This window comes from Typopeltis vanoorti, chromosome 17, assembly GCF_054136105.1.
Source record: "Typopeltis vanoorti isolate ZY-2024b chromosome 17, IOZ_Tvanoo_1.0, whole genome shotgun sequence".
In the NCBI taxonomy this organism is placed as follows: Eukaryota; Metazoa; Arthropoda; class Arachnida; order Uropygi; family Thelyphonidae; genus Typopeltis; species Typopeltis vanoorti.
This window is the reverse complement of record NC_143565.1, coordinates 3,693,446-3,720,871: the sequence shown is the minus strand read 5'-3', so window position 1 is coordinate 3,720,871 and position 27,426 is coordinate 3,693,446. Positions and strand designations below refer to the sequence as shown.

Here is a 27,426-nt window from a genome sequence, read left to right as displayed (position 1 = left end):
GCCTATCACACGGGAGACCAGAGTTTGATTACCCACCGTGGAGGTGATTTCTTCTCACAGTAAGTCTTCACTCCAGGAGATGTTTGTATTATAATAATAATATTTTTATATTTAGTTTAAACCGAACATTATGGATAAATAAAAATTTCAGTATTGCAATTATTTATAAAAGTATAATAAGACCAGTTTAAATCTTGAATCTGAAACAAGTCAGTTAAACATGGCTACAGAAATGAAAACTCTTATTGTGGGAAATACAAAATTTGATAACATCAGAAATGAAGAAATATGCAAAAAGTGTGCCTCACAACAATAAATGAATTAATAGTAAAAAGGAAAAGGAATTGCAAAAGCATCTCAATAGAATTCAAAAAAGATATAGCAAAATGAAAACCAAGTACTAGAAGACCAGTTGAAAGACCTGCAAAATTGAAACATGGATTGCAGTAAACATTGTTGTAATAGATCTAAGACCTAAGGCAAAAGAAAACACTGGAAAGCAGACTTGTGATGTCAAGATATGATAGCAGGTTTGCTGAGAGGAAAGGTGATATTAATGAATGGTATGATGACTTCATTGTAGCAGAAGAAGCCTGCTACAGTCAAGTTGTCACACCGTTTGAGGCCCATAATATTGTACTTAATGGTATAATCAACACAAAAAGGAAAAAATATGTTTATTAAACTCACTGATATTTTGCTGATGTTCTGTTCAGCACCGTCAGAACACAATGATAACTGTGACAGGTACACGGCACTAAACCAAGTAATTGTAGAAACAGTTTAAATTGACACCTAATGTCCTTACATGGTGCCCTCTATAAGTTGGATAACTGCAAAGTTAATGTAGGGAAGTCTGGCTATTAGGTCTTAAAATGATAGCCTCTTTGGTATCATTTTAAGACCTATTAATGATAGCCCCAGAATCTTTGGTAAATTAAGTTATTTATTTCGTGTGCAAACTACAGAAAATGTAAGATCATACATATACATATAAATTTAAATATACATTTAAAGAAATAGACATTAAAAGAATATGGATTAAAAGACAAATATGCCACTTGCATGAAATATTAATTTAAGTAAAAACATAAAATGAGAAATTTCACTCATCCAGTGACTAATATACTTTAAAGTTGTTTCATTACACTGCATTAAATCTTCTCGGGTACATATATTATTAACGTCTATTAGGCAGCATTGCAGAAGATGATCCATGGTTTGTGTTTCACCACATGAGCAGCTGTCATTGTCTGTGTAGCCCCATCTGGCCATATTCTGCTTTGATCTGCCCATTCCGGAACAAAGTCTATTCAATGTCTTCCATCTTTGCCAGTCAAGATGTAAGCCGGAAGGAAGAGATTCGTTTAAGTTCAGAGCCTCTGGAGATTGTTCTTACCACATTGTTGACCTTATAGCTTTTATGGAATCAACCAATGGTTCCACTGAATGAGTGAATAAAACTTTTCCTTTATCTTAATTAATGCAACCATACTTGTTGAGGTTGGGAGAGTGCTTCATAGCTGATGCTGATTCTAAGAATAGCCTCTTGGCCCTGTAACGACTTTTATGTAATATAGATGTTTTTCTTCATCTAATCTTATGTGAAGGAGTATCCAGAGTATGATCTGCCAATCTGACTTGCCATACAGGTGATCTCAGTTGTAATTATGTTCTTCAAGGCAGATGTTAACTGATCCACCAGTCTGTCCAAAGTAGGCAACTTGCAGGTGCAAGGAACTTTATATGCTCCCAAATGTTCAAGAGGATGCCGATCTTGAATGACAGGTTTGAAAGTGGTATGGAGATCATTTTTGTAAAGAACTTTGGCTATTTTTTTCTGATATATATATCTTTTCTTTGCATACACCTTTTGAGGGTAGGAGAGCTGTTTGCCTGAGATGGTCTGCATCAAAGTAGGAACATGAAGCTGGATCAATTACTGTCGAATGGAGGAGACTATCCAAGCAAGGATATGTGAAGTAAATGGAATAGTGGTATGTAACCTATCAAGATAGGAATAGGTTTGAAATTAGTATTATTATTACACACTTCATGGAGTCAGCGGACTCATCATGGGAGGTTCATTCAACTGACAACATATTTATCATATAGAATCTTAATACTCCTCACATTAACAACATATTCTGGTAATGCATTCCATTCACTGACAATCCTCCATGTAAAAAAAAATCTACTCTTCACAACCTTCTTCACCACACTTTTACATAACTTCTCGGAATGACCTCTGGTTCTTCCCCTCTCACCTTTTACTCTTTTTATAATCCCCTCTGGATCAATCTGATAAAATCCTCTCACTAACTTAAATGTCTCTATCATATCACCTCTCTTCTTCCTATCCACCAAACTCTGCAATCCACATTTTTTCAACCTCTTTTCATAGCCAGCATTCCAAACTCCTGATGTTATCTTATTCAGTCATCTCTGAACCCCCCCCCCTCTCCAGTGTCTTCATATCACATTGAAAACCAGGTGACCAGATCTGAGCACAATAGTCCAAGTGTATAATAAATTTAGTTTAATCCTTTATCCAAGTGTGAGAAAACAAAGTTTGCACCTGAAAGTATCTTCAGGACTGGGATAAGGTAGTACAACACAGGGCAACTCGTTGCAAAAGTGGACCAAGCTAACATCACTCCTGTCTCAGTATCTCCCATAATGCAAAACACATCTCCTTGCAGATATGTATAATGTTATGCATTAAGGGAAGGGCCACTACCCAGACTATTTTCGACCATTACTGAGGTCTCTTCGGTGGAAGCCAGGCCCAGAAGTGGAGATACCCCTAGGAAGAAGCAATAGCAAGGTCATCTTTACCTATAGGAGTTGCCAAAAGGTGTGCCACCTTTTTATTAAATTACTCTGGATTTAGAGAAAGATGTTAAATTTATTTTTCACTTAGTTAGACTATAATAAATTTAATTTAATCCTTTATCCAAGTGTGAGCAAACAAAGTTTGTGCCTGAAAGTATCTTCAGGACTGGGGTAAGGTAGTACAACACCGGGCAACTCATTACAAAGGTGGACCAAGCTAACATCACTCCTATCTCAGCATTTCCCATAATGCAAAACACATCTCCTTGCAGATATGTATAATGATATGCATTAAGGGAAGGGCCACTACCCGACCTTTATTGAGGTCTCTTCAGTGGGAGCCAGGCCCAGAAGTGGAGATACCAGGCAGAAGCAGTAGCGAGGTCATCTGTACCTACAGGAGTTGCCAAAAGGTGTGCCACCTTTTTATTAAATTACTCTGGATTTAGAGAAAGATGTTGAAGGTTTATTTTTTACTTGGTTAGACTATAATAAATTTAATTTAATCCTTTATCCAAGTGTGAGCAAACAAAGTTTGCACCTGAAAGTATCTTCATGACTTCAGGTTGGTAAGGTAGTACAACACCGGGCAACTCGTTGCAAAGGTGGACCAAGCTAACATCACTCCTATCTCAGTATCTCCCATAATGCAAAACACATCTCCTTGTGGATATTTATAATGTTATGCATTAAAGGAAGGACGATTACCCAGACTAGTTTTGACCTTTATTGAGGTCTCTTCAGTGGGAGCCAGGCCCAGAAGTGGAGATACCAAGCAGAAGTAATAGCGAGGTCATCTTTACCTATGGGGTTGCCAAAAGGTGTGCCACTGTTTTATTAAATTACTCTGGATTTAGAGAAAGATGTTGAAAGGTTATTTTTCACTTGGTTATATACTATTGCTTCTGCCTGGTATCTCTGCTTCTGGCCCTGGCTCCTACTGAAGAGACCTCAATAAAGGTCGAAACTAGTCTGGGTAGTGGCCCTTCCCTTAATGCATAACATTATGCACATCCATAAGGAGATGTGTCTTGCATTATGGGAGATACTGAGGTAGGAGTGATGTTAGTTTGGTCCACCTTTGCAACGAGTTGCCTGGTGTTTTACTACTTTACCCCAGTCCTGAAGATACTTTCAGGCAAAAACTTTGTTTGCTCACACTTGGATAAAGGATTAAACTAAATTTATTATATTCTAACCAAGTGAAGAATAAACTTTCAATATCTTTCTCTAAATCCAGAGTAATTTAATAAAAAGTTTGCACACCTTTTGACAACTCCTATAGGTAAAGGTGACCTTGCTATTGCTTCTGCCTGGTATCTCCACTTCTGGGCCAGGCTTCCTCTGAAGAGACCTCAATAAAGGTCGAAACTAGTCTGGGTAGTGGCCCTTCCCTTAATGCATAACATTATAACATTATGCATATCCGTAAGGAGATGTGTTTTGCATTATGGGAGATACTGAGATAGGAGTGATGTTAGCTTGGTCGACCTTTGCAATGAGTTGCCCGGTGTTGTACTACTTTACCCCAGTCCTGAAGATACTTTCAGCGACAAACTTTTTTTGCTCACACTTGGATAAAGGATTAAACTAAATTTATTTTAGTCTCACCAAGTGAAAAAAAAGCTTTCATCAGTCCAAGTGTAGCCTGACCAGTACAATTTGACCAATGCTTCATTTGCTCATATGACACTTTTCAGTGATGACTAATGCCCATTTACATGATACTGCATTCATTCACATGTTGGTTTCAGTGATATGATGATGAATTACAGTTTTCTTGATTGTTTTTTTTTTTTTTATATATATCTGATCCACACACGAAAAGTCACAAGACCTGTAGCAGATTCATGCTGTGTGTGGGCAATGACCTCTGGGAAATGGAATGTAAATGGGCAAGATAATAAAGAGAAAGGAGGAATCTGTTCACATTTTGTTTTGAATAGCTGCAGTTTTTATTCTTTAGAGAAGGCAGAGTGGGGAGGCTGTTCCAAAGAGCAGAAGTAGATGGAAAGAGAGAGAAGGCAGTGAACTTGGTTCTTTAAGTTTCAAAATGGACTGTAAAAGGATTTAGCAGTGGCTCTTGTTCTAATGATTTAGCAGGAAAGTGGAAAAATAATATTTGGCAATTCAGTTGAGCGTTGTCGTTAAAGTGTCTGTTGAAGAAGCAGAAATCGAATGTGAGAGGTATTGTTAATTAGCTGGATTTCCTTCTTCTGGATAGGATCAAGAGAGGATTTTAGTGCACCAAATGAAATATGTGAGCAGTGTTTCATGGCTGGATGGATTTGGGATTTGTATAGAATTAACAGCTCTTTAGGTGTGAAGTAGTGTCTTGTGCAAAAAAAGTGCACCAAATTTTTTGGCAGCTGCAGTTGTTGTTGTGCCCTGTGCAGAAACTATAGTTGAAATGTGTTTATGCCAGGAAATACCAGAGGCATAGATTAGTTCAAGAAGAGAAATCTGATCATGTGTGGATATCTAGGTATTGTTGAAGGTAAGGGGGGGGGGGTGGATGTTAGCTCTTTCTTGTGAGATATCTGACAGGACTGAGTTTTGGTTACATTGAAGTCTACAAGGTAGTCCTTGTCCCATTTGGATATAGCTAAGAGATTGAAGTTCAGGTCACTGGGTGTGATGGATCTTGAGGATTCTAATACTTCAGCCCTACAAGGTATGTCTGATAAAAATGAGGAATGGAGTGTACTGTCATTGGCAAAGCTATGAATAGGATTCGAAATCTGTAAAGCTGGTCATTTATATACAAGAGAAAGAGAGTGGGTGAAAGAATGAAACCCTGGGGTAATCCCTTCATTCGTGGGAAATCTGAGGAGAGGAAACCATGCAGTATTACAGGTAGTGAACAACTTGGAAATAGTTAGCGATTCAGTTGCAGAGTGTGGAAGGCAGATCATAGGATGGCAGTTTGATACGTAGCCCCCTATGCCAAACTCAATCAAATGCCTTTGAAATATCAAGGTTTGCTGGAGTCCACAGGTGGTTAGTGAAAGCTATAAGATCATCTATAGATCACAAGAGGCAGTATCCTTTTGGCTGGTTACTGATTAGTTGTTAGGTTTCTAGGTAGTTCAAACTAATCTCTATAATTTTAGAGAGAACAGAAGTGAGAGCAGTTGGACAGTAGTTTGCTGATTCACTTTTTTTCACCTTTCTTTGGATGGACTGAATGTGGGCCTCTTTTCGTATTGTAGGATAGATGCCATTGAATAGGATAGATTGAAGAGGCAATACAGAATAGATGTTAGTTCTGAGACACAAGTTTTTAACACAGTAGGTGGGATACCATCAGGACCAGGTGCCTTGTTTGTGCCCAGGTTTTTAAGAATCCTTAATAACCTCGTAAGGGTTCTTAAGAATCCTTACGAGTGACATGGAGTGGAGAGAGCTTTGCCCAGGTCATCAGTGCAGAAATTCAAAGAAAATAGTAATGCCAGTAAGTCAGCCTTGTCTTTTTGTGAGATAACTACAGTACCAGCTTGATGTAAGAGTGGTGAAAACCTGGGTAGGCAGTTGTGCCCAATGGCCTGTACAAGGGACCAGAAGGAGCGACTGCCATTTGGGCATTTGGCTCTGTGAGAGTCTGATTTGAATTTACTGATGATTCTTTTACAGCTGTTGTGAGCTGCAGGATAGACGGAATGAGCAGCTAGATTCTTGAGCCATTCATGATATGCAGAGGTTTTTTTCTTTTACTGCATTGCACAATTTTTTGAAAACCAAGGCTTGGATGTTGGCTGTGTGATAAAAGCCTTCATTCCTGTGAGGATGATTTCTCTTATTCGGTCTGAGCAGGTATTTGGGTCAGAACTGAAGCAGTATTCAGACCATGGGAAGGAGTAATAGAAGTCATGAAGATTGTCCCATTTTGGCACCCTTGTAAGCTCCAAATGACTGAGAACTAGAGGGTGGAGGTTGTTCTGTGGAAAAAGAATTATATGAGGTTGTGATCTGAGTTACCAAGAGAATTCACATCCACTGTATACTTGGAAGGAGGGGGGGGGGATAGTTAGGAGGAGATCAAGTGTATTAGCAAATTGGAGAGGTTGTCAGGTATTCTGGTAAGGAGATTGAGGATCTGTGACAGGTAGTTGCTAATGACAAACATGTCAGCATTCCTGCCTGCTTGTTTGGTGAAACTGGAAAAGGGAATTCAATATGAGTGTTGTTAAAGTCCCGAAGATGGGTGATCTCACTATTAGGGTATTTCAACTGTAGAAAGCTAAACTTTAGAGAATTGGTTGAAGAAGTTAGAGTAGTTAATGGAGTTTGGAGAGAGAGAGAATATGAAAAAGGCTGGTAGGTTTGTTCTGTCACAAGTGCTCTCCTTGTGACAGAACAAACTGTGTAGTTTGCCATTTGAGGTGGACAATGGTTTCTGAAGTTTCCAGTTGGGATTCTGATAAGAGTAGTATTATTATCAACAGACCTCCATGGATGCAAGCGACTCATCATAGAGGATCCCATTCTCACATGCACAGCTAATCATTATATCTAGGGCCTCCGTAGCTCAGTCGGTATAGACAAAGTCCTTTGGTCAGAAAGACCTGGGTTCGATTCCCATCCATGTGTGAGGAATCTTTATCTGATCTCTTTTGACTAAAGGTGAGTTAGCTGGTCTCAAACAGAGGTAGCAGGTTTATTCAGCCCAGAAACTCAGTTTTTATCCCTCAGAACAGGCAAAGTGGTCCGTGAACACACTAATCTACAGTCAAAAATGCATACTTAAAAATCCCTCATTGCAGGGCTCAGCCGATTCTAAGGGACAGATGAAGAAAATTGGGTGAATCCCACATGACAACAACATCATTATATCTACAATCAAATGTATTTAGTCACTGCACTCACCACACTCGCAGTCAGTTCATTCCAATCACCCACCACTTACTATGCAAAAAATCTATTCCTCATGTCCTTATTACACCCACCTTATCAGCTTCCAGAGATGGTCTCTCAGTCTCCCCATCTCCAGATGTTCTATGAAAAACATCCACATTAATCTGGTAATTACCTCTTACTAACTTATACGTGTCGATCATGTCTCCCCTCTTCTTTTTATCCACTAGGCTCTGTAATTTGCATTCTCTCCATCTGTCCTCATGTTCCAGAGACCAGAAACACTTACTCAATCATCTTCGAACCCTCTCCAACATCTCATCATCCTTTCGAAAACAAGTTGACCAAATCGGTTTACAGTAATCCATCTGTGGTTGATCAAAGCCTTGTACAATGGAATCAAAATATCCTTACCTCTACACATCATTGTTCTCTATAAGTAAACAAATTTTGCTTGTGAAGTCACTTCACAACTGGGTTACTTGTCACGTGCAAACTTTGTTTGCTTACTTGAATAAAGGATGAAACCAAGAATATAATTCCTTGGCATCTTTAACTTATAGTATAACCAAGTGAAAAAATTTTCAACATTTGTTTTGAATTGCCTGTAATTTGCTAATTTGAGTCTGCTGTGACTCCACATGGGTTAGCCATACGTCAGGACTGACCTGATCAGCATCTTGCATAGCAACAGTTTAAGTTCTGTGCTTAACCAGCTATGTCAGTTACGTAACGAGTATAGTGGTCTTATTTGCTTTTGAGTGGATATGATTGATATGGGTCATGTTAGTTGTACCCGTAAGTATTTGGCTACTAGTTACCATGGAATGGGGGTTCCAGACATGTCCACTTTGCCTTCTGGAGACACTCATCTTCTTCTGAATAACATTTCACATGCTCTTATCTGCAGTAACATCAATTTGCCCTTTTTTAAGCCATTGTTTTAGTTCTGAGACTGTATTTTGTAGTTTTTTGGTTGCTAATCTATATGTCCATGCAGTTAGCCTAGTGGCTTTGCGCTTCGCAACCATATGCCTGGGGAAGGAGAGTCCTAGGTTCGATTCCCGTCGACATCATGAGGAGCTTAAGGATCTTCCTTGGCCATAGCCAAGTTAGCCTGTCTTGGACGTGGACAGCAGGGTTTTTTCTGCCAGTTTATCTGGGATTTTTCATCCCACAAGCAGGCAAACTGGACCCTTGAACAAAACACAGGCTACAGTCATAAAATATGGCAAGGAAGGCAATGGGAAACCACCTTGCTTCACTATCTCCCTAGTAATCAGCTGCAACCTACTCAAAGACAGGAAGACACAGATCACAATCTATGTTGTAGGGAGTAGACCATTATAACAGTATTGTCTGTGTATAGGGATGTTGTGATGGCAACTGTGCATGGAATGTCAGCCACATGGATGGCAAAGAGCAGAAGTGATAGCAGGGAGCACTGGGGAATGCCTGCTATCATTTTGCATTCAGATGATATAATTCCCTGTAGCTTCACTTGAAGTTTATAATCACTGAGGTACGATTTTGTAACTTTGACCAGTTCTAGTGGGAATTTGGCCTGTAGGAGCTTGAAAAGAAGTCCCTTGTGCCATATTTTGTCGAATGCTTTGGCAACATCCAGATAGATCTCATCTGTGTTCTGCTTTTTGAACTCTATGCTGATGTTTTCCATGACTCTCAGAATCTAAATTGCTCATTGAGGATGAAATTTAATTCTTTAGTGACTTTCTGCAGAATTATTGGTATTACTATTCAGCATTTGCACCGTATCTATCATACTTTGCTTTGAACTCATTTACAGTCATGGCACCCACAACAAACTCTGGCAACTTATTCCACTCATTCACTACTCTCCAAGTAAAAAACCTAGTTCTAACACCCTTGCTAACTACACTCTTGCTCAGTTTCCATGGTTGGCCCCCCTAGTTCTCTCACCAGCAGACCTGTTATGAAATATTTCCTCTGAATTAATCTTGTAAAAACCCTTCAGTAATTTGAATGTCTCAATCATATCACTCCTTTTCCACCTATCAACCAATTTCTGTAACCCACAGATCTTCAACCTGTTCTTGTAAGGTTCATACTATAGACCAGCTATCATCTTGGTCACTTACCTCTGGATCCTCTCTACCTCCTCCCCATCAAGAAGAAACCCTGGCACCCAGATCTGGGCACAGTAGTCAAGATGGGGTCTTATCAAGGCTCAATAAAGAGGAACAATAACTTGCTTGTCTCTGCTCGTCAAAGTATCCTTCAGTAACCAAGTGATTTGATGTGCTCATTCGGCCACTTTCGCTATGTGCCCCCTAAACTTCAACTCCCTATCCCCCAACGCTCTCAAATCTCTGGCTTCGTCAATCTCCTGGAGTACAGTTACACCAATGTGGCTGCTAATCTTTTCACTCCAAAATGCATAACTTTACACTTTGCTATGTTAAACTGACATCCATTCTTCTTAGCCCAGTCTTCCAATCTATCCAAATCATCCTGCAAATTTTTACATCATCTTGTTGGCCAAGTGGTTAGTGTATCTGCTCTCCAGCCAAAAGGCTGTGGGTTTGAATCCTGCCGTGGGCATGGATGTTTGTGATTGTCCGTGAAAATATTAGTGGTGGTAATGGTTGGCAGTAGATGGCATTGGTGTATTTGTTGGTGGAAACGGAGAGTCATGGAGTAGGTGCCCTCCCCTCGATTAGTCTTTGGACTCCTTGGAGGTGTCACATATTAATAATCTGCATTCACTATTGCTCTACCCAACTTTGCATCATCAGCAAATAAATGAACAGTTCCTCTCAGATCCTTTCCTATATCATTAATGAACAAATTAAATAGCAGTGGTCCAAGAACAGAACCCTGTGGCACACTGCTAGTCACAGGCCTTCTTTTAGACTCTATTCCTGAATAAATTACTCTCTGATATCTCTCCATCAACCACCCTCCTATCCATCTCACCAACCCCATATCCATCCCCATGTGCTGCAGTTTACTGATTAGAATTCCATCTGGTATCCTGTCAAAGGCCTTAGCAAAGTCTAGCTGTATCACTGTAAACCCATTACCCCTATCCAGTTCACTGTCACTGTATTATAAAACGTGAGCAAGTTACTGAAGCATGATCTACCCTTCACAAAACCATGCTGTATCCCATTTTCATCTATCATTCCTGTATTTTGCTCTTGACCACCTTCTCCAAAACCTTGACAACGACTCCTGATATGCTGATTGGTCGGTAATTTGCGACAGCAGTCTTGGAGTCTCCTTTATGCAATGGAACTATTTTCCCCTCTTTCCACCCCCTCAGGATTAACCCAGAGCTGATACTTAAATTAAGCAATATGGTCAAGGGCACTAACAATTTCTTAATCACCTCAATCACCGAAATAGTAATTCTACTATTTCAACTGATTCAGTTACCTCCCTTCAGCATGGCTTAAAATCATTCTGCCGTATACATTTTTCTTTTACTTGCAGCATATTGGTTTAACTGTTTGGGATTCTCTTTAGCTTGCATTGCTAATTTCCTTTCGTAATCTGCATTTGCTTTTCTTACCGCACTAATTACCCTTATAGCCTGTGCTTTGTACTGTTCGTGTTCCTGCAGGTCACCTTTCTCCTTAAATTCCCTCCACAATTGTTTATTTTTTTGCAGTTCAAGCTTAATGGTGTTACTCATCCATTTAACTCCGACTTGATTTACTCACCAGACTCTAGGTATGCAATCGGCCATTACTTTCTTCAAATGCTCCTTTACCACTTCCCATGCACTATCAACATCCAGCCCTTACAGTTTTACATGCCATGGCACTGATCCAAGCAATCTCCTAAGCTTGTCATACTTACCAGCCAGTAATTCTACGTATACCTTGTCTTAAATGTACCAGTAATTCCACATGTACCTTGTCCCTAAAGAAATAAAAAAAGAATGCAGGAAAGCCAAAGAGGAATGGATTAAATATAAATGTATAGAAAACCTTGGTAAAAAACACAGAAGCAGAGAAATGCATGAAAAGATCAGAAAAATGACAAGCAGGACAGCAAACCATGCAGGTGTCATTAGACTCAAGAGACCATATTCTAATGGATAAAAAAACAAAAACATTGAAAGATGGATCGAATACAAAAGGAAATTATATGAACAACAAAGAAATGATATTCCTGAATAGACTGATTTAGAAGAACCATCCATTTTACTCTATGAAATTGAAAATGCCGTCAGAAAACTAAAACCACATAAAGCTGCAGGAATAGATAACATCTTGGCAGAATGGTTGAGTGCTCTCGATGGAGGACTGAAATTTCTAACAAAATTATGCAATAAAATATATGAGACTGGATTTCTACCCAAAGATATTAATCACTCAACTTTTATTCCAATTCCCAAAAAAAAAACAAAAGCTACAAGATGTGAAGAGTTCAGGACAATCAGTCAAGTATCAAAAGTCCTCCTATATATTATTCTTGAAAGAAATAAAAGAAAAATAAACATAGAAATGAATGATACACAAAGTGGCTTTAAGGAAAATGTAGGTACAATAAAAGGTATTTTCAACGTCAGAACTATCATAGAAAGATATCTAGAAAAACAAAAAAGATGTGTACCTCTGCTTCATAGATTACAAAAAGGCATTCGACAATGTCCAACATGAACAATTAATTGAAATGCTTTCAAAAATAGGCATGGATTGAAAAGACATTAGGCTATTAACTAATCTTGACTAGGAACAGACTGCATCTTTGAGAATAAATGGAGAAACCTCAGAAGAATTCCCAGTTCAGAAAGGTGTGAGACAAGGCTGTATCTTTTCTCTGATTCTCTTTAACCTGTACACAGAAGAAATATTTAATAAAATTAGTATTAGTAACCTCAAAGGAATCACTGTAGGGGCAGAAATATTAATAACCTAAGATATGCAGATGACACGGTTCTTCTAGCTGAAAACAAATATTACCTCAAAACTCTTATAGATGAAACCCTCAAGTATAGCGAACAGTATGGCCTCAGTTTTGTAAAAATAATCATAATTAAAATTCTGAATATTTTTACGAATTGTTTATGTTAGTATGTTTATTAGTTTTGTTTTCATAACACGCAGCATTGTCGGCACTTGCGATGTGCCCGTTATGGAATTTTTTTGTCCAAAGTGATATGTAAAGAAGTTAAAAAATTGATGTACTTACTAGATTTGATCTTTGTATTACTTAAAAGAATTTGATTGTGGTTTGAAATATTAAGTTTTGTGTATGAAGACATTCTCTTGTCGCTAACGGATACAACGTGTCAGCCATTTTACAGTACTTAGTTTCTGACTTTCGTGGATTGCGCATGCTCGCGGAGAAGTTTTATGGAGTGATTGACAGCTGACAAGAGAGCGTTCGGTATTGGGTAACGGTTGTAAACAAGATAGCGTTCGGTATCTGGGTAACGGTTGTAAACAAGATAGCGTTCGGAAGGAATTTAGAATACAGGCCGGCGGATTTTTTAGGTTCAGAGGAACTTAAGTTTTATTGTGACAGTCGGAAGAAAATTAATAATATATTCCGAAAAAGGAATCGTGGAACTATTAAGTTTTAATGTGGATAAATAAAAGGAAAATATTGCTATAGATCGTTTTAAAAGGATTATTGGAGGAAACGCTAATTGGAAGATTTTATTATGTGCACAAGGGATCACTCCAATTCCAATTGGAGTGAACCCTTGTGCACATAATAAAATATCGGTACGCTCAGAATAAAAAAATAATTGTTAGAAACAGAGATCATCTCTATGGTAGGATTAAATATTAAGATAAATATGAATATCCTCAATATAAAAATCCACCAATTATTAACAGTTTCAACTTTGATAATTTCAAGAGAAAATAAAATACCAAAAATATGCATCAATATAAAAAGAAATAAATTAGAACAGGTACAAAAATACATATACCTCGGACACTTGATCACAGAGAATGGCAGGACAGAAGATGAAATTAGAAAACGAATTGAAATTGCAAGGTCAACTTTCAACAGTATGAAAAATCTACTAACATCTAGAGAATTAAATCTGAAAACAAGACTAAGAATCTCCAAATGCTGCATATGGTCTACATTATTATATGGAGTAGAGACATGGACACGCTCCAATCTGAGTGTGAAAAAACTGGAGGCCTTTGAAATGTGGATGCTGCGAAGAATTATGAGAATATCACGGAAAGACAAAAAGACAAATGAAGAGGTACTAGAGATGGCAGGCGTAAACAGGGGCCTGATGAAAGAAATTAAAACGAGAAAAGTCAGATATTTTGGACACATTCTGAGACATAACTGCCTACAAAGGACACTTCTCGAAGGAACTGTTGAGGGAAAGAGGAAGACAAAGACTTTAGTGAATGAAAAATATAGAAGACTGGACCTATCTCTCATATGAGTAATGTAGTAGAGAGGTGCAGAATAGGACATGGTGGAGACACATGGTAGTCAATCTCCTGGAGGGAGAAGACACCTGACAGGACAGGACCTTGTCTTAATTGAAAATTGCACACATTTAACCACCTACCAAGTCAAGATCTTATGATCACTCTCACCAACTGGTAGCAACGTGGTCATATTCATTTCATACATTTAGCCACCTGGGAGATGGCTAAATGTGTGAAATTTTCGACTAAGACAGGGTACATGTGGAATTACCGTGCTGGTAAGTATGAAAAGCTTAGGAGATTGCTTGGTTCAGTGCCTTGGCATGTAAAACTGCAAGGGCTGGATGTTGATAGTGCATGGGAGGCAGTTAAGAAGTGTTTGCAGGAGGCAATGACTGACTGTATACGTAGAGTCCGAATAATAAATCAAGTAGGGATTAAATGGATGAATAACACCATTAAGCTTGAGCTGCAAAAAAAGAAACAACTGTGGAGGGAATTTAAGGAGAAAGGTGACCTGCAGGCACATGAACAATAAAAAGCCCAGGCCAGAAGAGTAACAAGTGTGGTAAGAAAAGCAGAAGCAGATTATGAAAGAACATTAGCCATGCAGGCTAAAGAGAATCCCAAACAGTTTTTTCAATATGTTGCAAATAAAAGAAAAAATGTATATGGCAGATTGATTTTAAAAATGCCGATGGTAGGGAGGTAACCAAATCAGTTGATATAGTAGAATTACTGAGTGAGCATTTTTTGCAACAGTATATCATCCAGGTGGTGACATTGCAGAAATGGAAGAACCAACAGTTTATATGGGAATTGTGGTGAATGAAGTGGAGGTGAATGTCTATTACAAAATCTCAATGTCAATTCATCTGCAGGATTGGATGGTATACCAGCTCGTGTTGTACGAGAAGCAGTTAAAGAATTGTCGGTGCCTTTGACCATTTTGTTTAATTTGAGTCTTGGGTCTGGGTTAGGATCAAAGAGGATCCAAGACAGTTGTTGCAAATTGCCGACCGATCAGCATATCAGGAGTCATTGTCAAGGTCTTGGAGAAAGTAGTCGAGAGCAAAATACAGGAATGGGTTGATGAAAATGAGATACTGTATGGGGGACAGCATGGTTTTGTGAAGGATAGATCATGTCTCAGTAACTTGCTCAAGTTTTATAACACAGTGACAGCTGAACTGGATAGGGATAATGGGTTTACAGTGATTTTGCTGGACCTGGCTAAGGCCTTTGACAGGATACCACATGGAATTCTAATCCATAAACTGCAACATATGGGAATGGATATAGGGGTGATGAGATGGATAGGTGGGTGGTTGATGAAGAGATATCAGAGAGTAGTTTATTCAGGAGTAGTAGAGTCCAAAAGACAGCCTGTGACAAGTGGTGTGCCGCAAGATTCTGTTCTTGGACCACTACTATTTAATTTGTTCATTAATGATATAGGAAAGGATCTGAGAGGAACAGTTCATTTGTTTGCTGATGATGCAAAGTTGGGTAGGGCAATAGTGAAAGCAGATGATGTAAGAATTTTGCATGATGATTTGGATAGATTGGAGGACTGAACTAAGGAGAATGGATGTCAATTTAATATGGCAAAATGTAAAGTTATGCATTTTGGGGTGAAAAGATTAGCAGCAGTATACCACATTGGTGGAACGGTAATCCAGGAGATTGATGAGGCCAGTGATTTGGGAGTGTTGGTGGATAGGGATGAAGTTTAGTGGGCACATTGCAAAAGTGGCTAAATCAGCTCATCAAATCACTTGGCTGCAAAAAAGTACATTGATGAGCAGAGACAAGCAATTTATTGTTCCTCTGTATCCCAATCTCGACTGTTGTGCCCAGATTTGGTAGCCTGGGTTTCTTCTAGATGAGGAGGAGGTGAAGAGGATCCAGAGGCGAGTGACCAAGATGATAGCAGATCTATGGGATGAACCTTATGAGAACAGGTTGAGGATTTGTGGGTTGCAGAAATTGATTGATAGGCGGAAGAGAGGGGGATATGATTGAGACATTGAAATTACTGAAGGGTTTCTATAGGATTAATTAATTCCAAGGATTATAGGATTAATTTTTTCTATAGGATTAATTCCAAGGCCATCCATGGAAGCTGGGCAAGAGTAGTTAGTAAGGGTGTTAGAGCTAGGTTTTTTACTTTTAGAGTGGTGAATGAGTGGAATAAGCTGCCCGAGTCTGTTGTGGGTGCTATGACTGTGAATGGGTTCAAGGCAAAGTATGATAGATACTGTGTGAATGTCGAATAGTCGATGAACATCATGTTCAGGGCCTCCCTCGATGAGTCTAAGGACTCCTTGGAGTTGCCCGTAATAATAATACTGGTAGCAACATGGTCATATTCATTACAGTCAAATTCTCAGATTCAGTTACTAGGTCAAGCACTCTCGAACCCCTGGTATATCTATTACATGCTGTCTCAGGTAGTTATTCCTTAGTAACTGCATAAAATTCATTTCCTTCCTTCCATGTGTCCCCTCCTCCTTCTAATTAATGTTACCATAGTTGAAATCCCCCATAATAATTACCTGTCCTCCACTCATTGAGTCTATTGCCTATGCATACTATCCCCATCATCCATTCCATTGCCTAGTCTATAGCAGCACCCAACTGTATATTTTGTTCTGCTGGCCTCAATCTCACATCAGATAGCCTCAAATGTGCTATTGTCACTATTGTGCAGTTGAACTTCAATTCTCTTTGACTGCAGTTCATCAGCTATCATCAATAACACTCCTCCCCCCATTCTTTTCTCTCTGTCATTCCTGAACACACTACCCTTCACATTCTATCCCACTAACTATATCATCTTCTGTTAGCCATGTCTCACTAATGCCAATAACCTGTGGCCAGGAAGAGCCAACCAAGTCCAAAAATTCCTCCTCCTTGTTCCTAACTGGCATTAGTATACATAAAGTACTAACGTCCCCTAGTCCCACCCGTATCTTGACACCTTATACTAAGTATCCCATTCTGGTTTGTTGTCCTTCGTACTAACTTAGGCATATTATACACGCTCTTACACTCAACAGCTTCCCCCCCCCAAAAAAAAGCTCTAGTTCCCCCGATTCTGCACATCAACTTTCACTTCATTCAGTAACACTTTTTCCAGTCCCACACACCAAATCCATTCAAATGCAAAACATCCTTCATAAGTCCTTTCACCCATCAAACTCACCCACACATCCACACCCACTCCTCCTGCATAACCTGCTCATAGAGTCATTTGCAATTATGACCCTCCTTCTTAACTCTACCCTTCTACCCTTGTCAACTCACTTCAGAAGAACAGTGCCCATGAAAGTACCATATAGAAAGTGATGGTGACTGAAGTAGTCTGTGAGGTACATGTCATCTATTAAGCAGATTCTCCTCTTCTGAATGTCATCAAGAATCCTTAGGGAATTCTTGGTGCTCCACTCCAAATGTAGGAACAGCTTTCCATGGTTGGTCAACTCCTAACACTCCCAGAAATGAGAGTGTTACGAATTGAGAAGAAGAAAAGTAATATTTAGAATGGAATCTAACACCAAGCTTTTTATATGCTAAGGTATGTAATATGTTCATGGCAGGATAAACTGGAAGTGACAGTCAATCCAAGGAAAGAAAGCTGATCTTGAAAGAAAACTAGAACATTATCAAAACAGAGGAATGAGGTAGGATTTTTCTTGCAGGTAATCAAAGCAGGCTTTTTTTTTTTTTTGGTATTTGAAATTTGCTAAGTTGTTTTCATCCCATTTGAGGATGTTGAGGAGGTCAGTGTTTAAGTCGATGATTATGGAAGATCTTGAGGCATCTAACATTAGAATATTAAGTTTTTTTGTTTTTTTTTTCACTTGGTTATACTATAAATTAAAGATGTCAAGAAATTATATTCTTGGTTTCATGTTTATCCAAGTGTAAGCAAACAAAGTTTGTGTGTGAAGTATCTTTGCGAATGGGCTACTTGTATATCAGAGCTAATGACTTCACATCAATTGCCTTAGTATCCCATAGTGCAAGACACATATCCTTATGGACATAACTTCTGCAATACCCTTCTGGGTCTGGCTCCCACTAATTAGACCTCAATAAAGGTTGAAACCAGTCTGGGCAGTGTCCCTTCCCATAATGCATAACTTTATACATGTCTGTAAGGATATGTGCCTTGCATTATGGGATACTAAGGCAGTTGATGTGAAGTCATTACCCCTATACAAGTAACCCAGTCATGAAGATACTTCAAAGACTTGGTTAAAGGATGAAACCAAGAATATAATTTCTTGGCATCTTTAAGTTATGGTATTAGAATACTACAGGGTTTCTCAAATGAACAATGCTGTCATTAGCAAAGCTGTGAATAAGATTTGAAATCAGAGATAGGAGGTCATTGATATAAAGGAGGAATAGTGTGGGTGAAAGCACAGAACCCTGGGCTCTTCAGCATTGATGGAGAAATCTGATGAGAGGAAGCCACCCACCATGAAATGCCTGCTTATTCAGTAGCCACAATGGCAGATACAATCAAATGCCTTTGAAATATTGAGAGCAGTAACATGGATTTCTCCAAATATTTCCATGTCCAAAGGTTGATGAGATTCGCTAGGATATCAACTGTTGAGTCTCCTGGTAATGAAGAAGCTGGCTGTTGATAAATTTCTCCATCACTTTTGAAAGTACTGAGTTGAGAGCAATAGGTGGCTAGTTAGATGGCTGATTTTTGTCTCCTTTTTGGGGTACAGGCTAAATGTAGGCTTGCTTCTAGGTAGATGCCAGTAGAATATGATAGTGTATGTATGTGATACAGGATGGGAATCAATTCTGGAGCATGAGTCTTGATCACAATTGGAGGAATATCATCTGGACCAGGAGCCTTATTAGTATCAAGATTAATCAGGATTTCCTGATGTCCTTTTGAAGAAAGTTCAGAGGAGATGTTCAGTGGGCAGTTTGTGGTAGTACAGAAGGTGATTTGCTTTTGTTATCCAGGCAAGAGTTGGAGTAAAAAACTGATGTCAAAATGTCTGCCTTTTTGTTGATTGAGGTTACGATGGAGCTATCAGGATACAAGAGAGTTTGGAGGGAAGGTGTGCTGCTTTCTTCATTTTGCGGTTAAGATTACATCTGCTACTTTCCATCTTGCCGGGAAGTAGTGATATCTTAATACTGCATTAATAATAGCAACAATGTGCATTATGATTTAATGTGGCAGACATTTGACGATTTTTGATAGAAATCCATCTGTACCTGGTGTTTTCTATTCCCAGTTTAGTGATGATTTCATGTTCCTCGGTAGATGATGTCAGTTAGATGGGGTATATATACTCTACACATTTTAGCATACAGCATACCGAGGCGTGTACTTTACTTAAGTCCAGATCCACATATGTGTAGTTTGGGCTACACACTGAATTTCGTTTCCCACTGTTGATTTCAACAGGTTTTAAATGCATATCGGACTTTCTTTATAGCCTGCCGAGTTCTTGCTGGAGCCAGCATTCTGTGGTATTGGTGCCTGGCTCTGTTCTTTTCACGATCAGGTTTTTAAATTCTTCTGGAAGTCAGTCAGTGTTTATGTGTGATCCATCCATCCATGGTGGCAGTTGTTAATTCAGTCATTATCTGCTATCCAAAAATCGATGAATGACTCAAAATTGAGTCATCGATTTTTTTCCTTTAAGTCAGTGGTTACAACTGGTCCAACAGGTGCGTGTAGTGATACCAAGTTGAGTTAATGCAGAAATTTTTTTCCATATACATGTAAACATTTGTCAACTCATTGGTAAAATGCTCTGGATCAAAGACAGTTTTTTACTTGTTTACAAAGTAAATTATATTACTGTTTAATCCTTTATCCAGGTGTAAGCAAACAAAGTTTGCATGTGAGGTATCTTCACAATTACAGGTTGTTGACTTAACATCAGTTACCTCAGTCTCCCATAATGCAAAACACGCTTCCCTTGGACATGTATATTGCTATGCATTATGGTAATAGGATACTTAGACAATTGATGCAAAGTCAACAGCCTCTACACTGCTTGGAAAGAAGTCAATGGACACCCCCATAGACAAGGTGCATCATGCCATGTAATGAGTCATGTGTTTGTCATCATGCCTAAATCCTTGATAGGCATGATGACAAAAAAACAAAGGCTGGAACAGGCCACATAGAGTGGCTGTTCCAGCCTTAGAAGTTATTGTTGAATCTTTTAAGAGGACATCCTGGTTTTCTTTTTCCTAATGGCTTGTACTTTAAGACTTGTTTTGGTAATCTGTCAGTTTTCATTCTTTGAACATGTTCCATCCATTTACGTTTATATTTTTTCTATTTCTGATTACTGGTTTAATTCTTTCATAATGTCCTGTGTTTCTGGCCAGTATAAATTAGAGGAATATAATGCTCTAAGTCAGTGCAAATCTGTCCTGGTGAAATGGCTGCAAGAAGGGACTTAATGGAGTTTCAAAGAGGTGTTGTGATAGGATGCCATCTTGCAGGCCTATTTGTTCAGTAAATTGTTGATAAATTAGGCCATCCTAGGTCAACAATCAATGATACCATACTGAAATGAAAATGCAGGAAGTCATTTGCAAGTGCTATCTGCAGTGGACAATTCATACACTCACTGAACGTGATCATGGAATGCTATGAAGGATAATATGTAAAAACCACCATTTGTCATTCGACACATTGAATGTATGTGGAGTTCTGGGCATTGACTGGAACACAAATCTGCACAAAAACATTCAGAACCAATGCTCACAACATGGATTTCCATCATAGGACTGCAATATGCAAGCTCCAAATCAACATACAGTATTGTCTTCAGTGATACAAAAAGCATGCATAGTAGGATGTGGAAGCTTGGAAAGTTGTGTTATGGAGTAATGAATCACGTTACATCCTCTATGAAGCAGATGGAGGGGTGTGGCAGATGCCCAGCAAACTTCTCTTCCAGAGTGTGTAATCCCAACTATGAAATTCATATGTGGTGGTTTTGATGGCATCGTCCTGTTTTCCTGGTTTAGCCTTGGGCTGCACATTGAACTCCAAGAAGTAACTGAAGATTCTGAACAATGCAGTACTTCCTACTTGGTGGTTTTCTATGGAGCTGACCATTGTCTTTTTCAGCCAGACAGTGCACGTCGTAAGGCTGCTGTAACTGCATGGTTTGTGGATATGAACATCACCACACTTGACTGGCCTACACAGAACCCTGATCTCAACCCTTTTGAACATCTGGAAGATGAACTGGCGTGTCGGGTGAGATCAAGGGATGTTCACCTTACAATAATCCAGGACCTCATTACATGCCTACAGGAAGAATGGTCAAAAATTACCATTGATTGCTATTGTATGCTGTGGAAAGTATGCCTTGTAGGATTGCTGCCAGCCATCGCAGCAAAAGGGGAGTACTACATCTTATTAAGGTAGGCACATGGCTGTTTGTTCCTCACATTGTGGTGTCTGTTGACTTCCTTCCAAGCAGTGTATGTATAAGTAGTCCAGTCATAATCAGATCATTCAGTCAATTCATACACATTTATGTAATAATATAAAACAACTTTCATAGTTTCTATTTACATTTTAAAATAACACTATATTGATAGCAATTTATTTTTCTAAAAATATGTTGCTATGTTACATATCTAATATAGCCAGCCTGGCTGGCCGAGTGGTTAGCATATCCACTCTCCAGCCAAAAAAAACCTGCGGGTTCAAATCCTGCCATGGGTATGGATGTTTGTGATTGTCTATGAAAATACTAGTGGTGGTTGTGGACATTACATGGCGGTGGTGGATTTGAGTGGTGGAGACGGAGAGTTGTAGAGTAGGTGCCCTCCCTCGATGAATCTTGGACTCCCTGGAGGTGTCAAGTAATAATAATAATAATAATGCACACAAGCAGGTCTTTGTGTGAGATTTTAAGATTTATGGTGAGGGCACTAACTTTCTGGTTGAGAGCACGTGAGTATCATGGGAACTGCCTTCAATGGTGTATGTGAGTTGTTAAAAGAACATTCAGTCTGAACATGTGATGTGCTCTTACATCAAGGAAAAAAACCTTGAAAGTACCTTCTCAAAGTTAGAGTTCTTTAAGGATTTATATAATGCTACCAGTTACAAAATGTACAGCTGAGAGAACTTTTGCATGTCTAAATTATGATAAAGTTACAAGAGCATTAGATGAGGGAAAGGCATATACTGCCATTTTCCTAGACTTAGCAAAGGCATTTGACAGGGTGCCACATGATAAGCTGGTATTCAAGTTGCAGCACATGGGTCTCGATGTCAGATTGGTCAACTGAATTCAGGATTGTCTGTCCGATAGGTATCAGAGAGTGTGTATGGTGAAGCAATATCAAAGAGGCAGAAGGTTACAAGTGGGGTTCCACAGGGCTCAGTACCGGGACCTATATTGTTTAACCTTTATATTAATGACATTGTCCGTGGATTGCAGGGGGATATTCAGTTGTTTGCGGATAATGTCATTAACATCACTGAATAAATTGTAAAAGATGATTCTCTGAGACTACTCTACCTACATCCCACTGATTATGATCCCACCAAAACATAACTTAATATATTGAAATATATTGAAAATCTAACTTTACATAATACAGATAGGAAGGTAGTAATGATGTAAATTTTTTATGTAGTACTATCATATCCTGTACACCCCTTGAATTGGCAGGAATTTTGATGATTAGATCAGATGTAGTAGCCCTGCAAGAGGGTTTGAATAAGCTAGATAGATGGGCAAATGAATGGAGGTGTCAGTTTAATGCAGCAAAATGTATGGTCTTGAGGTTTGGGACACATCGATGGGACGCTGCATACTCTATGGGAGGAGTTAAACTGGAGGAAGTAGGGGAGACAAGAGATCTGGGGTTGATGATTGATAGAAACCTGAAATTTGGGGACATTGCAAAGGCAGTGAAGGTAACACAGAGGATTGCTGCAATAATGAGAAGGACACTGACCTGCAGAGATAAAATGGTTATCATTCTGTTGTATAAGACTCTGATCAGACCACACTTAGACTATTGTTCTCAGATCTGGTCCCCAGAATTATAATGGGATAAATTAACTGTGCAAAGGGTACAAAGGCGGATAACAAAGATGGTGTCAGGACTGTCCAATGTTAATTATAAGGATCAGCTGAGGGACTGTGGACTGCAGAATTTGGTGGAAGAAGGAGAGGTAATATGATTGAGCCTTTTAAACTGTTGAGAGGTGGTTACAGGGTTGACACTGGGGAGTTCTTTCACTTGGTTGAACAGCAGGAAGGAGTCATGACAAGGGACCATCCCTGGAAGTTACGAAAGGAAGCTGTAAGAAAGGGGTGAGGAGTGGTTTCTTTGCATGGAGGGTGGTTGAACCATGGAATGCATTGCCTTTGTGTTTCCTAGGAGGGACCTCCCTCGATGAGTCTTGATAGACTAGTGTTTCTTAGAAAGGACCTCCCACAATGAGTCTTTGACTCCATGAAGGCCTGAATAATAATAATAATAAATTGAGTGTAAAATAAGATCAGTTCTTAGAGAGAAAAGGAAACTTGCTGGTTATGTGCTCTGAAAAGGACATTATTTTGAAAATGAATTTTTGATTTGATTGCTGTCTTTAGATGTACAAAATTGAGAAAGAAAAGAAACCTTTTTCGTAAAAATGCCTTTTTATGGAAATAAATTGAGATTTTATTTTACTCGTGAGGAAGGAGAGACCAACCGTTTACCTGAGATGCTGACATGAACCTGTCTTAATCTGGAGCTGAGTATACGATGTTTTGATCAACCCACTTACAATGAAGAATTGGTAATGCTTTTTCCATATATTTTAATAAGTTTTAAAAGAGGTATACCATGAGTAGACATATCAATACAAAATTAATAACGCAAAAAACTCACGTACAAAGATTATTTAATAGTATAATTATACTATTAAATAATCTTTGTACGTGAGTTTTTTGCATTATTCATTTTGTATCGATATATTTTAATATTTAGGTCACTCATGTTCTGTTCTGTGGTCATAAACAACTATAAATATATCTGTGATTTGCACAACAATATTGAAATTATGCAACTTATTAAAAATAAAATAAAGATTATTTTCATAGATAAGAACTAAAAAATTAAAATTTTTATATTTTGTGAATCCTGTTTCTGTTAATGTCAGGAAACACAGCAGCACAATTAACAGAAATCTCAGATCTTGAACCATCAGTACAAATAGCAACGAAATCAAAGTGTTCTGCTATGTGCACATTAAATAACTGCATTTATTAATGGACAATGGAGTATCAGACTTACTTAATTGGTACACTGAGAGGTTGCTTGCAGAGCGCAACCTGCTAGAGGTATGCTGTTATGTTCAGTGCAGGTAATGTTGTCAAGATTCATGCGAATGGCTTGCATAATCTCGTCAACATGCATATCAAAAGGACATATGGCAGTATGATCAAATGACATTCACCATTCAAAGCTGAGAAAAATGCTAGTCCGCGTAGGATGCTGTAGGAAAGACTTTATTTTTAGGGCATAGTTAAGAAGCAATTGTTTCCATCAAAGTGACAAAGCAGGTATGTTCACCTCAAGATAAAAACTTTGAATGAGTGATGTGTGAAAACCATATCTGTATTGATCCTGATGATGGACATGATCTGACTGTCACAGGCTACTCTGCATTGCAGAATCGTAGACTTTATGCCCATAGTTCAGTTTTGAAGAGATAAATGCATAATAAATATGAAGCATGACATAGGATGACTACTCCATCATGAGCAGGGCTATCTGGTTAAGTTGTTGGAGAAGCTTGTGAGAACTAGGATCCAGAATAGGTTGACAACAATGGTATTATCTTTGATTGACAGGATGGATTTACTAAAGGAAGGTCATGTTTTAGTAATCTACTTACTTATCACAATAAGGTGATAGCTTTCTTGGACAGATGAGAGGGATACACAGTAATATACTTAGATTTCACAAAGGCTTTTGATAGATTACTACATCATAAGTTGATAATCAAATTAGAGCAGATGGGGTTGTATATTAGATTTGAGATTGGCTATCTGATAGGTATCTACAAATTGTGTATGGAGAGCATTATCCAGAAAGAGGAAAGTCACAAGTGGTATCCCTCAGGGATCTGTTTTATGGCCATTGCTGTTTAATCTGTATGTTAATGATTTTGATGAAGATTTGGATAGGCATATTCAGTTGTTTGCAGATGATGTAAAGTGGATGAACTATAAAGAGTAGAGAAGATGTTGTGGCGTTACAAGAAGACTTGAATAAATTGAGTGAATGGGCACGGAAATGGGGATATGAATTCAATGTTGCAAAATGTACAGTTTTAAAATTTGGGAAACAGAGATGGAATGTAGAATTTATGCTTGGTGGGGATATATTGTCGGAGGTGGAGAAAATAAGAGATCTTGGGATGATAGTGAATAAGGATCTGAAATTTAAGGGACACATTGCCAAAATTGTGAAGACAACACAAAGACTTCTTGGAATGATGCAGAGCACACTGACTTGTAGAAGTAGGGAGATTCTTGTTCCATTATATAAGGCTTTGATTTTGCCACACATGGACTACTGTGACCAGATTTGGACACCTGGTTTTCAAAAGGACGAAGAGATGTTGGAGAGGGTCCCAAGGCGACTGACTAAGGTAGTTTATGACTTCTGAAATGGTGAATACGAGGAAAGATTGAGAAGATGCAATTTGCAGAGTCTAGTGGATAGGATGAAGAGGGGAGATATGATAGACACCTACAAGTTTGTAAGGGGTTGTTGTAGGATCAATGTTGGAGAGGTTCTACAGAAAACAGGGGGAGAACCAGAGGTCATCCCTGGAAGCTGTATAAAGAGGGTGTGAGCACAGGCGTGAGAAGCAGGTTTTTTGCATGCAGAGTTTTGAATGATTGGAATGCCTTGCTTGAGAGTGTGGTGTCTGCAGAGGATTTTAGTGTGTTTAAGGCGTGACATGATGAGCTGTGTGTGTGATAAAAGGACCTCCTAGATGAGTCTTTGACTCCATGGGGTGTTTGGGTAATAATAATAATAATAATAATCTCCAGTTTTGTCAATACAAACAACAGTGAAATTCCTTCAGGTGATATGCTGACTTGGTTTTAAATATGTTTCCTGCAGACCAGTGGCATAGCTATGGGGGGGGGGGGGATGGAGAGGGCGGTCCACCCCTGGTGGCACTTTGCATTTAAGAAATCTTTCTATACTGTCTATAGAACAGCAACTGAGTGATAGACTTCAACAATCTCATCGATGATTTTGCTAACAGAAAAGCAAAAAAAATAACATTTTAGAATGTTGGAATTAAAATTTCACTTCAAAAATAAACATAGTGTTTTTAATTTATTGCCCTATACATCATTTTGACTTTTTGTAGTATTTTTGGTGTGTGTTGAAAGGGGCAGCAAACTCAGGGACTGCCCCGGGTGACAAAAGCTCTAGCTACACCACTGCTGCAGCCAAAACAGAAGGATGTGTGTTTCTGCAGTGGAACCTTGATATCATCAATATTTGGTGAAACCCACCTTTATAGGCTTATATTTATCTATTGATTTAGGGAAGAATGGATGGCTGGGGTCCATCTTTTCCCCTGGGAAAAATGCTTAATATGTCATCTGATCTGTCAGTATCATTTGTCAAGTTTAATTTATTTTCGCTGGATATAGAAGTATCCATTTTGCGTGGGGGAGGGGAGGTTAGTGGTTTATCTTTCACTGCTATCCTTCCCATAAATGGGCTCTCATCAAATGGAGACATTTTTGGAGTTGTTTCAGGAGTGAGACCATAGGTCAAGCAACTGATGTGCTCCATCACAAAGTTTGGGTATGGTGAAATTATCAAATAGTGGAATAGACATATGAGTTTCAGTTGCTGTTGAGATTTTCCTAACTGTTACCTTCTTGGCATAAGAGGGTTTCAAGACAGGTGTGGTGGTGATTACTAGCTTCTTCTTTGTATCTTGATATAATATATTTTGTTCTGTTTTTATCTTTTGAATTTCTTTTTCATCCTTCCACCTTTGATATGCATGGAAGTAGTCTGGATGATCTCACTGACAGTTAACACATTTAGTTTTCTTTCCAGAGCAAGATTTATTATCATACTCTTTACTGTCACATCAGGCATGGATGGTAGAGCCATAATAGACAGTTTGGACATGCCTATTTTTCTGACATTTAAATCATTTCAGTGGCTTGGAGGGGTGATATGCAGCCTAATAGGACAGTTGAGATATGCTGATTTTAGAGATGGTGTAGTGAGATTGAACTTCCTAATCAGAAGAGGTGACATC

General features: G+C 38.7%; 1 protein-coding gene across 1 annotated transcript in view; it reads left to right on the top strand.

Moving 5' to 3' along the window:
• Positions 1-27,426, top strand: part of LOC150097104 (large ribosomal subunit protein uL16-like) — a 94,497-nt gene that overhangs the window by 685 nt on the left and 66,386 nt on the right. The gene's annotated exons all lie outside the window — the stretch shown is intronic.